The 13,082-nt window shown below is 37.4% G+C and overlaps 1 long non-coding RNA gene across 2 annotated transcripts; it reads right to left on the reverse strand.

The window, feature by feature from the left end:
• Nucleotides 1–9,327: 9,327 nt before the first annotated feature.
• LOC119021897 lies at nucleotides 9,328–12,878 on the reverse strand. 2 transcript variants are annotated; one of them, XR_005075792.1, is made up of 4 exons: nucleotides 12,634–12,878; nucleotides 11,596–11,732; nucleotides 11,251–11,494; nucleotides 9,328–10,666 (listed from the first exon to the last, which is right to left on the reverse strand). It is a non-coding gene; the product is annotated as an uncharacterized LOC119021897 (long non-coding RNA). The 2 variants fall into 2 exon arrangements; XR_005075791.1 differs by having other exon boundaries at nucleotides 9,328–11,494; nucleotides 12,634–12,875.
• Nucleotides 12,879–13,082: the final 204 nt, after the last annotated feature.

Genomic DNA, 13,082 nt, shown 5'->3' on the forward strand with positions numbered 1-13,082 from the left:
AACCGTAAGTCCCACATCTGAAATGAGACCATCAGATGAAAGCCCACAAGATTTCCTACATTTCTATGCATATATTGTCTATATGAAGTAAAAGATGTGGGAACCAAATCGAGCTGAAGAGAATTTTCCTCCCTTTTTTCCCAGCTGTTCTACACTCTGGGCTGCGGCAGTTGGTGCGCGCGCACTCTAGCTGACGCAATACACACCCATTATAAAATGAGAAGAGGAGCTAAAAATCCTTCAAACTCAAACTGCGATGATTTCAAAACCATACAAGATTTTAAAAAACTGAATACAGTGCAAACAGTTCAAGGTGTTGTGAGTATTTTAAAGTTTGAATGGTGTCTCTAGCTCAAGGTATGAGGGAGAAGAAGAGGTTGAAATTCGAGGAGTTTTGAAGAGGATTTGAAGCTTTTCCCATTTGCGGCAATGTTAATTTTTTTTTAAACAAAGCTTAATATTTGAAAAAGTTGAAAGGTTGAAAAGTTGAAAAGCACAAGGTTGAAAAAGCTTACAAAGCTGAACATTTTCATGTTTGAATGGTTTCTATAGCTGAAGGTATGCTGAAGTTATAGCAGAATGAAATTTGAAAAAATCCCCATAAGGATGAATGGGAAAAATTTAGCAGAAAAAGCTGAATATTTCCAAAAGTAGAAAAGGTAGAAAAAAGAAAAATACAAGCCATCATGTCCCAAAAAAGCTGAACATTTTGATGGTTGAATGGTTTTTATAGCAAAAAGTTTGTAGGAGGAGAAGCGAGCCAAAAAACGTACGGAAGAAGAATAATAAAAACTAGAAAAATTGTATTTCCTGCGAAAATACAGTGTGAATGCTGAAGGCTGAAACGCTCTTGGAAATCTGCTGAACGTCCTGGCGAAATGTTGAAAAAGTCGAAAAGCCGGAAAAGTTGCAAAGTTAAAGGCCGAAAGAGCTTAACAAGTTGAACATATTGATAGTTGAACAGTTCCATAGCTGCACAGGAAGCGGAATGGTTGAAGCAGTAGAAATTACAGAAAGATGAATATTTTAAGAAGATGAAGAGACAGGAAGGTTGAAGAGGGCTGAAAGAGTTTAAAAAGTGTAACAATTTCATAGCTGAACATGAAGTTGAATGTTTGAAGGAGTTGAAAAGGCAGGAAGATGAATATCTGAAAAGTTTGAAAAGCTGTAGCTTAAGAGGGCTGAACGAGCTTAAAAATATGAAAAAAGATTGAAAAGGCCAAAAAGTTGTAGAGTAAGAGGGAAGAATGAGCTTAAAAAGGTGAGAAAGGGTTGAAAAGGTGAGAGGATAAAGGAAGAAAGAGCTTAAAATGGTTGCACACATGCTGGAGCAGGAGCAGAGCCAAAGATGAAAATGTCCCCATAAGGATGAATGGGAAAACGCCTGACAAACTCCTGCTATCTTTGAAAAAACTGTAATGCTTATCGCAAAATATTTATATGATGAGTAACAGGAGACATTGCTGAACGATGTGATATCGTTTATATTTCTGTAAAGAATATTTTAAAAAGATGAAAAGGCAGAAAGTCCAATATCTGAGGTTGAAAAGCTGTAGAGTAAGAGGGGTGAAAGAGCTTAAAATGGGTGCACACGTGCTGGAGCAGCAGCAGAGCTGAAGATGACAATGCTCCCATGAGAATGAATGGGCAAACGCCTGCCAAACTGTGATGAATAACAGGAGAGATTACTGAACACGGTGATGTCCTTTAAATTTCTGTAAAGAATATTTTAATAAGATGAAAAAGGCAGAAAGATGAATATCTGAATAGGTTGAAAAGCTGTAGAGTAAGAGGGCTAAAAGAGCTTAAAAGAGTGGGAAGAAGCTAAAAAGCTAAAACATAACATATTATCTTTGTCTTTTGGCATTGGGTTAGACATTCACATTTTTGAGTGGAGGGGAAAGATCCATAGACTTGGCAGGTAGTGATGCACAGTCAGGGCTTCTGTGGTTCAGCACCACGGACAGCGGTGAGAAAGAGAGACCACAAGCATGCCCCAAAACAATTAAAACAAGGTGAGGGTGATCCGCTGTGTGATAGCGGAGTGGAGAGTCAACAGCTGGATTTTGCAGACACGGTCAATATTAGTAGATGTATAGGCAAACAAAAAAACAACAACCACGACCATTATTCATTTTTTTAATTACATTTGTGAGAAGTTATTATAATGAGGATTTTCACTTCCCCACAAACATGATAAATCCCTCCAAATAGTTATTACATTAGTGGGAAATCACATGTTACATTTGAAGTAGGCAGCGGCCATTACCTTTGTGGAAAATGTATTAAATTTGTGGGTTTATTACATTAAAGGCTGGCTGCAAGGTTGAATGGTCTTAAAAAGCTGAAGATTTGTGAAGCCAAACGGTTTTTTTAAATGTCCCCATAAGGATGAATGGGAAAACGCCTGCTAAAGATGAAAATGTCCCCATAAGGATGAATGGGGAAACACCTGACAAACTCCTGCGGTCTTTGAAAAAATTGTAATGGTTATGGTCAAAATATTTATTTAATGAGTAACAGGAGACGTTAAACGAAGTGATGTTGTTTATATTTCTGGAAAGAATATTTTAAAAAGATCAAAAGGCAGAAAGTCCAATATCTGAAGAGGTTGAAAAGCTGTAGCTTAAGAGGGCAGAACGAGCTTAAAAAGGTGAAAAAAGACTGGAAAGGCAGAAAGATTGTAGAGTAAGAGGGCAGAAAGAGCTTAAAAAGGTGGAAAAAAGGTTGAAGAGGTGAAAGGATAAAGGCATAAAGAGCTTAAAATGTTTGCACACATGCTGGAGCAGGAGCAGAGCCAAAGATGAAAATGTCCCCGTAAGGATGAATGGGAAAACGCCTGACAAACTCCTGCGACTTTTGAAAAAACTGTAATGGTTATGGCCAAAATATTTATATATTATAAAGTTGGAATGGTGTCTCTAGCTCAAAGTATGAAGGACAGGAAGAGGTGCAAAGACTTTGGAAGAGGATTTGAAGATTTTCCCATTTACTTCAGTGTTAAATTTTGTTTAGAAAAAGCCGAATTTCTAAAGAAGTTGAAAAGTTAAAAAGCAAAAAAGTACAAGGTTGGAATAGCTTAAAAAGTTGAACATTTTAATAGCTGAATGGCTTCTTTAGCTTAAAGTATGCAGAAGTTATAGCAGGATGAAATTTGAAAAATTCCCCATAAGGATGAATGGGAAAACGCCTCCCAAACGCCTCCGATTTGAAAGAAAACTGTAATGGTTGTAGCTGAAATATCTATATGGTGAGTGAGAGGAGGAGTTGCTGAACGCGGTCATGTTGTTTTTATTTCTGGAAAGTGAGAAATGAAGGCACAGAAGCGAGAGAGAGAAAAGGTACCGTCTGCTCTTCAGCAGAAATTTTGGCTCAAAATTAACATTGCGGCTTATGGAGGAACTGTTGGACTTCTTGTCGCTCTCGGGCTTCTAGATCCAAAACCGTAAGTCCCACATCTGAAATGAGACCATCAGATGAAAGCCCACAAGATTTCCTACATTTCTATGCATATATTGTCTATATCAAGTAAAAGATGTGGGAACCAAATCGAGCTGAAGAGAATTTTCCTCCCTTTTTTCCCAGCTGTTCTACACTCTGGGCTGCGGCAGTTGGTGCGCGCTCACTCTAGCTGACGCAATACACACCCATTATAAAATGAGAAGAGGAGCTAAAAATCCTTCAAACTCAAACTGCGATGATTTCAAAACCATACAAGATTTTAAAAAACTGAATACAGTGCAAACAGTTCAAGGTGTTGTGAGTATTTTAAAGTTTGAATGGTGTCTCTAGCTCAAGGTATGAGGGAGAAGAAGAGGTTGAAATTCGAGGAGTTTTGAAGAGGATTTGAAGCTTTTCCCATTTGCGGCAATGTTAATTTTTTTTTAAACAAAGCTTAATATTTGAAAAAGTTGAAAGGTTGAAAAGTTGAAAAGCACAAGGTTGAAAAAGCTTACAAAGCTGAACATTTTCATGTTTGAATGGTTTCTATAGCTGAAGGTATGCTGAAGTTATAGCAGAATGAAATTTGAAAAAATCCCCATAAGGATGAATGGGAAAAATTTAGCAGAAAAAGCTGAATATTTCCAAAAGTAGAAAAGGTAGAAAAAAGAAAAATACAAGCCATCATGTCCCAAAAAAGCTGAACATTTTGATGGTTGAATGGTTTTTATAGCAAAAAGTTTGTAGGAGGAGAAGCGAGCCAAAAAACGTACGGAAGAAGAATAATAATAATAAATTCCAGAAGAACAATAGTGTGAATGCCTTCAGCATTCACACTAACTAGAAAAATTGTATTTCCTGCGAAAATACAGTGTGAATGCTGAAGGCTGAAACGCTCTTGGAAATCTGCTGAACGTCCTGGCGAAATGTTGAAAAAGTCGAAAAGCCGGAAAAGTTGCAAAGTTAAAGGCCGAAAGAGCTTAAAAAGTTGAACATATTGATAGTTGAACAGTTCCATAGCTGCACAGGAAGAGGAATGGTTGAAGCAGTTGAAATTACAGAAAGATGAATATTTTAAGAAGATGAAGAGACAGGAAGGTTGAAGACGGCTGAAAGAGTTTAAAAAGTGTAACAATTTCATAGCTGAACATGAAGTTGAATGTTTGAAGGTGTTGAAAAGGCAGGAAGATGAATATCTGAAAAGTTTGAAAAGCTGTAGCTTAAGAGGGCTGAACGAGCTTAAGAATGTGAAAAAAGATTGAAAAGGCCAAAAAGTTGCAGAGTAAGAGGGAAGAACGAGCTTAAAAAGGTGAGAAAGGGTTGAAAAGGTGAGAGGATAAAGGAATAAAGAGCTTAAAATGGTTGCACACATGCTGGAGCAGGAGCAGAGCCAAAGATGAAAATGTCCCCATAAGGATGAATGGGAAAACGCCTGACAAACTCCTGCGATCTTTGAAAAAACTGTAATGGTTATGGTCAAAATATTTATTTAATGAGTAACAGGAGACATTGTTAAACGAAGTGATGTTGTTTATATTTCTGGAAAGAATATTTTAAAAAGATCAAAAGGCAGAAAGTCCAATATCTGAAGAGGTTGAAAAGCTGTATCTTAAGAGGGTAGAACGAGCTTAAAAAGGTGAAAAAAGACTGGAAAGGCAGAAAGATTGTAGAGTAAGAGGGCAGAAGGAGCCTAAAAAGGTGGAAAAAAGGTTGAAGAGGTGAAAGGATAAAGGCATAAAGAGCTTAAAATGTTTGCACACATGCTGGAGCAGGAGCAGAGCCAAAGATGAAAATGTCGCCATAAGGATGAATGGGAAAACGCCTGACAAACTCCTGCGACTTTTGAAAAAAATGTAATGGTTATGGCAAAAATATGTATATATTATAAAGTTGGAATGGTGTCTCTAGCTCAAAGTATGAAGGACAGGAAGAGGTGCAAAGTCGATGACTTTGGAAGAGGATTTGAAGATTTTCCCATTTACTTCAGTGTTAAATTTTGTTTAGAAAAAGCCGAATTTCTAAAGAAGTTGAAAAGTTAAAAAGCAAAAAAGTACAAGGTTGGAATAGCTTAAAAAGTTGAACATTTTAATAGCTGAATGGCTTCTTTAGCTTAAAGTATGCAGAAGTTATAGCAGGATGAATTTTGAAAAATTCCCCATAAGGATGAATGGGAAAACGCCTCCCAAACGCCTCCGATTTGAAAGAAAACTGTAATGGTTGTAGCTGAAATATCTATATGGTGAGTGAGAGGAGGAGTTGCTGAACGCGGTCATGTTGTTTTTATTTCTGGAAAGTGAGAAATGAAGGCACAGAAGCGAGAGAGAGAAAAGGTACCGTCTGCTCTTCAGCAGAAATTTTGGCTCAAAATTAACATTGCGGCTTATGGAGGAACTGTTGGACTTCTTGTCGCTCTCGGGCTTCTAGATCCAAAACCGTAAGTCCCACATCTGAAATGAGACCATCAGATGAAAGCCCACAAGATTTCCTACATTTCTATGCATATATTGTCTATATCAAGTAAAAGATGTGGGAACCAAATCGAGCTGAAGAGAATTTTCCTCCCTTTTTTCCCAGCTGTTCTACACTCTGGGCTGCGGCAGTTGGTGCGCGCGCACTCTAGCTGACGCAATACACACCCATTATAAAATGAGAAGAGGAGCTAAAAATCCTTCAAACTCAAACTGCGATGATTTCAAAACCATACAAGATTTTAAAAAACTGAATACAGTGCAAACAGTTCAAGGTGTTGTGAGTATTTTAAAGTTTGAATGGTGTCTCTAGCTCAAGGTATGAGGGAGAAGAAGAGGTTGAAATTCGAGGAGTTTTGAAGAGGATTTGAAGCTTTTCCCATTTGCGGCAATGTTAATTTTTTTTTAAACAAAGCTTAATATTTGAAAAAGTTGAAAGGTTGAAAAGTTGAAAAGCACAAGGTTGAAAAAGCTTACAAAGCTGAACATTTTCATGTTTGAATGGTTTCTATAGCTGAAGGTATGCTGAAGTTATAGCAGAATGAAATTTGAAAAAATCCCCATAAGGATGAATGGGAAAAATTTAGCAGAAAAAGCTGAATATTTCCAAAAGTAGAAAAGGTAGAAAAAAGAAAAATACAAGCCATCATGTCCCAAAAAAGCTGAACATTTTGATGGTTGAATGGTTTTTATAGCAAAAAGTTTGTAGGAGGAGAAGCGAGCCAAAAAACGTACGGAAGAAGAATAATAACTAGAAAAATTGTATTTCCTGCGAAAATACAGTGTGAATGCTGAAGGCTGAAACGCTCTTGGAAATTTGCTGAACGTCCTGCCGAAATGTTGAAAAAGTCGAAAAACCGGAAAAGTTGCAAAGTTGAAGGCCGAAAGAGCTTAAAAAGTTGAACATACTGATAGTTGAACAGTTCCATAGCTGAACAGGAAGCGGAATGGTTGAAGGAGTTGAAATGACAGAAAGATGAATATTTTAAGAAGATGAAGAGACAGGAAGGTTGAAGAGGGCTGAAAGGGTTTAAAAAGTGTAACAATTTCATAGCTGAAAATGAAGCTGAATGTTTGAAGGAGTTGAAAAGGCAGGAAAATGAATATCTGAAAAGGTTGAAAAGCTGTAGCTTAAGAGGGCTGAACGAGCTTAAAAATGTGAAAAAAGACTGAAAAGGCCAACAAGTTGTAGGGTAAGAGGGCAGAAAGAGCTTAAAAAGGTGAGAAAGGGTTGAAAAGGTGAAAGGATAAAGGATAAAGGAATAAAGAGCTTAAAATGGTTGCACACATGCTGGAGCAGGATCAGGAGCAGAGCCAAAGATGAAAATGTCCGCATAAGGATGAATGGGAAAACGTCTGACAAACTCCTGTGATCTTTGAAAAAACTGTAATGGTCATGGTCAAAATATTTATTTAATGAGTAACAGGAGACATTGTTAAACGAAGTGATGTTGTTTATATTTCTGGAAAGAATATTTTAAAAAGATCAAAAGGCAGAAAGTCCAATATCTGAAGAGGTTGAAAAGCTGTAGCTTAAGAGGGCAGAACGAGCTTAAAAAGATGAAAAAAGACTGGAAAGGCAGAAAGATTGTAGAGTAAGAGGGCAGAAAGAGCTTAAAAAGGTGGAAAAAAGGTTGAAGAGGTGAAAGGATAAAGGCATAAAGAGCTTAAAATGTTTGCACACATGCTGGAGCAGGAGCAGAGCCAAAGATGAAAATGTCCCCATAAGGATGAATGGGAAAACGCCTGACAAACTCCTGCGACTTTTGAAAAAATTGTAATGGTTATGGCCAAAATATTTATATATTATAAAGTTGGAATGGTGTCTCTAGCTCAAAGTATGAAGGACAGGAAGAGGTGCAAAGTCGATGACTTTGGAAGAGGATTTGAAGATTTTCCCATTCACTTCAGTGTTAAATTTTGTTTAGAAAAAGGCGAATTTCTAAAGAAGTTGAAAAGTTAAAAAGCAAAAAAGTACAAGGTTGGAATAGCTTAAAAAGTTGAACATTTTAATAGTTGAATGGCTTCTATGGCTTAAAGTATGCAGAAGTTATAGCAGGATGAAATTTGAAAAATTCCCCATAAGGATGAATTGGAAAACGCCTCCCAAACTCCTCTGATTTTCAAAAAAAATGTAATGGCTGTCACCAAAATATCTATATGGTAAGTGAGAGGAGGACTTGCTGAACGCGGTGATGTTGTTTTTATTTCTGGAAAGTGCGAAATAAGGGCACAGGAGCGAGAGAGAGAACAGGTACCGTCTGCTCTTCGCCAGAAATTTCGGTTCAGAATTAACATTGCAGCTTATGGGAGAGCTGCGTGACTTCTCGTCGCTCTCAGGCTTCTAAATCCAAAACCGTAAGTTCCACATCTGAAATAAGACCATCAACTGAAAGCTAACAAGATTTCCTACATTTCTATGCATATATTGTCCATGTCAAGTAAAAGATGTGGGAACCAAATCGAGCTGAAGAGAAATTTTCTCCCTTTAAAGAAGCTGAAATGGCACAAAGATGAATATTTTAAAAAGGCTAAGAGACAGAAAAGTTGAGGAGGGCTGAAAGTGTTTAAAAAGTTTATCACTTTCATAGCTGAACTTGAAGCGTAATGTTTGAAGGAGCTGAAAAGGCAGAAAGAGCTTAAAAGGGTGAATAAAGACTGAAACGGTGGAATGTTAATGGCAGAAAGAGCTTAAAATGGCTGCACACATGCTGGAGCAGGATCAGAGCCAAAGATGAAATGTCCCCTTAAGAATGAATGGGAAAACTCCTGCCAAACCCCTGTGATCTTTGAAAAAACTGTGATGTTTATTGCCAACACATTTATAAGATGAGTAACAGGAGACATTGCTGAACGCGGTCATGTCATTTATGTTTCTGTAAAGATTTTTTTAAAAAGATGAAAAGGCAGAAAGATCAATTTCTGAAGAGGTTGAAAAGCTGTAGAGTAAGAGGGATGAAAGAGCTTAAAAACGTGAAAAAAGAATGGAAAGGCAGAAAAGTTGTAGAGTAAGAGGGCAGAAAGAGCTTAAAAAGGTGTAAAAAGGCTGAAGAGGTGAAAAGTTAAATGCAGAGAGAGCTTAAAATGGCTGCACACATTCTGCTCCAGGAGCAAAGCCAAATATGTCCCCATAAGGAATGAATGGGAAAATGCCTCCCAAACTTTTGCAGAAAAATAGTAGCATAGTTCAAAAGCTGTACATTTTGATAGCCAAACGTTTTCTCTATATAAGTATTTGCAATGGTTGTGAAGATGACTAATATTAGTATTAGTGGTAGCAGTAGTGGTAGTATTAGTGGTAGCTGTACTAGTAGTACAGCTATTAGTAGTAGTACCAGAAATAGCAGTTGTAGTTGTGGAAGACATCATACCAAAATATTTGTCTCTATATTCTACCAAAACATTATGAGTCAAGAGCCTTCATTACAAATACATTTTAATTGTCTTAAATCTGATTATCATTTTGTCAGCATTAGGGTCATTTGTAATTCACACAGTAATTAGACCATTTCAAGATTTAATTGACGTATCTGCAGTAATAAAGCAGTAGAAGTCAAATCCACAGCATAATATACAAACAAGCCTGATGAGATACACAAATAGAAATCAAAACATATTTCAAAAACATTTACAAAACAATTTCAAATATATTCATGTGAGCATTACGAGTTCATTGCACAATAATTACTACACAGACTATTTGATAATAAATCATGAATCAAAAGTGGATACTTGTTCAGATGTTGAAACTAATTTATATACATAATACAATGTGAATACGTGATCAAATAGTTTGCCTATGAATATCTTAGTAGGATTAAAAAGTTGATGAACTGAATTGAATTCACTTTGATGACATTAAAATGATATGAACATAACTCAAGTGACCTGAAGGGAATTAAATGGTAGTAAGTAAGTATTAAGTTAGAATCCCACAATCCCACATCCCACTTTGATCAACCAGAAGGAACCTTACAGGATTTTATGGAAATATGGTATGAATACCACTGTAAAATGCATGTAAGAGAGCAAAGATTTTTGTGAAGGCACCTCAGTCAATGTTGACTCATAAAGAAATAAAGTATAAACAAAAGAGAGAAAAAAAGAAATACATCTTGAGACAAAGGTTTCCTATGAAGTCCAGGTAATTAATTTGAGCCTTGAAGTGTATTTCAGGGCATTTTCTATGATTGTGTGATGGGTTGATTATTCAAATGAATTAAATACACTTTCCATTTCATACCAACCAATGAACAATTTGACGTTAAAATGACAGGATCTTAAAGTAACGTGAAAGGAATTTAATGGAACATTAGTGAACATTATTAACTTAGGATCCCACAACATGGAGAGGAATAAAATACACTACATGAAATTAGGGTTATTGGGTTATTTTTGCCTATCATATTTTTTTTTATACCTTAATATCTTTACTTTTTATATGTTTGGTCCACAGACAACAGGTGTAAAAATTGTTTACAAAATGCCAACACATGTCAACACATACCCCTTGGCTATTAGTATCAATACACCAGTCTGTTACAGGAGTAAATAAAGCGCAAAGGCCACAGTGCTATTGAACCTCACTGTCACTTAACCATCTTAATACTAGAATCCATGAAAAAAAAAAACTTGCCTCCACCTCCACCGTCATGAGGCCCTGCAGAGCTTTGCACTCCCCCGAGGAGTCACAGGTGAGGCAAGGTGAATCTGGGTCTGGACGACTTTCTGGTGCTCCTGAATGATGATCATATCTGCTGTTCGGCACACAAGCATAATTTGGTCCAACATGTATTTTTGATTTTTAAGCAATTCAGACTGGCACCTTGATCTGGAAAAGATTAGAGTCTCTGCCTTAAGGTCAGGGACGTTGCTGTGATACCTTCGTCTTCTTCATTTTCAGACTTAATTATTTAAATCGACTGGTATGTAATTTAGCTAACGATGGCTAGCTTTATCTTGATTTATAAACACTGGGCTTTCTTTGGTGAAATGGGCCAATTCAGCCAACACTCCTTCATTCTTAGAAAAACTGTGTCAGTAATATACCTCTACTTTAAGTGAACTAGGTGACAACTAAATGTTGGTCAAAATTTAGCATAAGCAGCAGCCTATGTTAGCAGGCTAAACTACAAGTTTTTCTCAGTTGGCTTTCACAATAAACTTCTATTGCTAACGTTACATTATTTCACAGCCTCAGGGGGTATGAATCCCTGTACCAGATAAATGTGGACAGAAGGACAATGTTCTTCAGAACCACTGGCATTGAAGTCACAGGTGAGCCACCCAGAGAGGTAGAGGCCTTGTTGCCCTCCAAAAATTTAAATAGTAGCATGTTTACCTTTTTTCAATTTTGAGCTTCTCTTGAGATGGCTCACAGAGATTTTTTTCCTGATCTGGAAGACATCATTGACTTGTGTGAACACGTGTAGGATGCCACTGTTCTCATCCTCCTCCTTCACGGGGCCCCGAGGATCTCTGCATGTTGATGACGTGTTTTGGTTTATGTTGAAAGACATATAAACATATGGCCTGCTATCAGCATTTCCCCAGAGAGAACAGGTAATTGAGATGATATTCCTTGCCTGGACAAAAAGGACATTGTAAGGAAAGGAGTCAGAAAAATATTAAATGAAATAAAAGTACCAAAATACACACAGTTAAGTATATACATTGTGGGGCTTACTCATACTATTTCATCCATCTCTGTTTAAGAAGCTCTTGATCATCATCCAGTCAGCCCTGAGCTTTACTCGAACCAGGGTCTTCTGGGACATGTCAGACTTCATCATATCTCGGGGACTCCATCTTTAATCACTCACACTTTAGAGTCACCACAGGACACAGCAGGAACACAATGATGGTCAGCGATGTGGGGGTTGAGGGGAGAGAAATTGAGTTTTGGTTAACTTCAGAAAAAAATACTGTCACGGGTCATTCGTATTTATAATCTTTAGAGTAGTGTCTGCAGAGAGGCAGCTACGTGTCATAGTATGGTACAATAGTAGTAACAGTAATCATATTCCTACTTTTTTGTCACTCAAATTAACAAAAAGTTACAAAAAGCTGGAGACTTTTGTATATAACTTGCAAACCAACAACAAATAGAAACAGAGTTAAAACTAAATGAAAAGTTATCTGTAAATTGAACAAAATAGGATTATATAAATGGGACAATGCTCTTAACTGAAAATGTGTTGACACAGCTGCTTTAGCCAGTGGTTTTAGAAAGTGTGTGCTTCACTAATCACTACATAGTGCCAACCCTGTGTAGTGTATGTCAAAATCAGTGCCATGAATGACATTACAGCAGTAGTAGCTCAGCCATACAGTGCTGGGCTGTGTGTGCGTGACAGAGACACACAACTGTTTGTCTGAGTCAGGTAAGTGTCTGTGTGCTTGATGTGAGAAAGTGTGACAGAGAGACAGAGCCTGGCAACAGACAGCAAATCAGCTAAACATTGTCTATCTGAACTGAAAACTGCTATTAACGGCAGCTAACTGAAGATTCACGAGCCAGTCAGTTATCAGTTAGCGTTAGCGGTTATGCTAGCAACGTTACCATCGTGTAGCCAACAATAAAGGCTTTGTCGAACAAAAAAAAACTGCACCCATTAAATCATGTTTACTCCCGTATGAATTAACACAACGTTGAATGTACTGCTAAATCGATAAACTTGTATTTGGACCGTCCATAACTGCTGGCCGTGACGGCCGTGCTTACCTGAAATCCAGTAGACAGCGGCTGAAGCAAAATCCGGCTCGTGCGAAACCGTTTGAGTGAAGCGTTCATGGGACACTCGGACATTCTGGCGTTGAACACAAAAACCTCTGAATGCGATCTCCAAACCCTGCAATATCCCATAGAGCAAGTGGTAAAAGAAGTCAGGGTTCGTGTTGTATTATGAACTCTGTGGGGATCCCTGATATAAGTCACCGTAACCAACGTTAGGACGGAAATAGATCAAGTAGATAATTACGTGTACATGTCCGAAAAAAGGAAGTGATTAGTTGAAATTTGTCATACGCGTTCCAAAAAGTTAATTAAGCTTCTCTCCATGATGCAACAAATCTTAAAATCACTCGATTTGTAAGGGAGTATGGCATATTGCCATGGCTAGTGACATTCAAAACTTCATTATCTGCCTTTTACACACAAAGCAGATTTAGATC

This window comes from Acanthopagrus latus, chromosome 6 (assembly GCF_904848185.1).
Source record: "Acanthopagrus latus isolate v.2019 chromosome 6, fAcaLat1.1, whole genome shotgun sequence".
Classification (NCBI taxonomy): Eukaryota; Metazoa; Chordata; class Actinopteri; order Spariformes; family Sparidae; genus Acanthopagrus; species Acanthopagrus latus.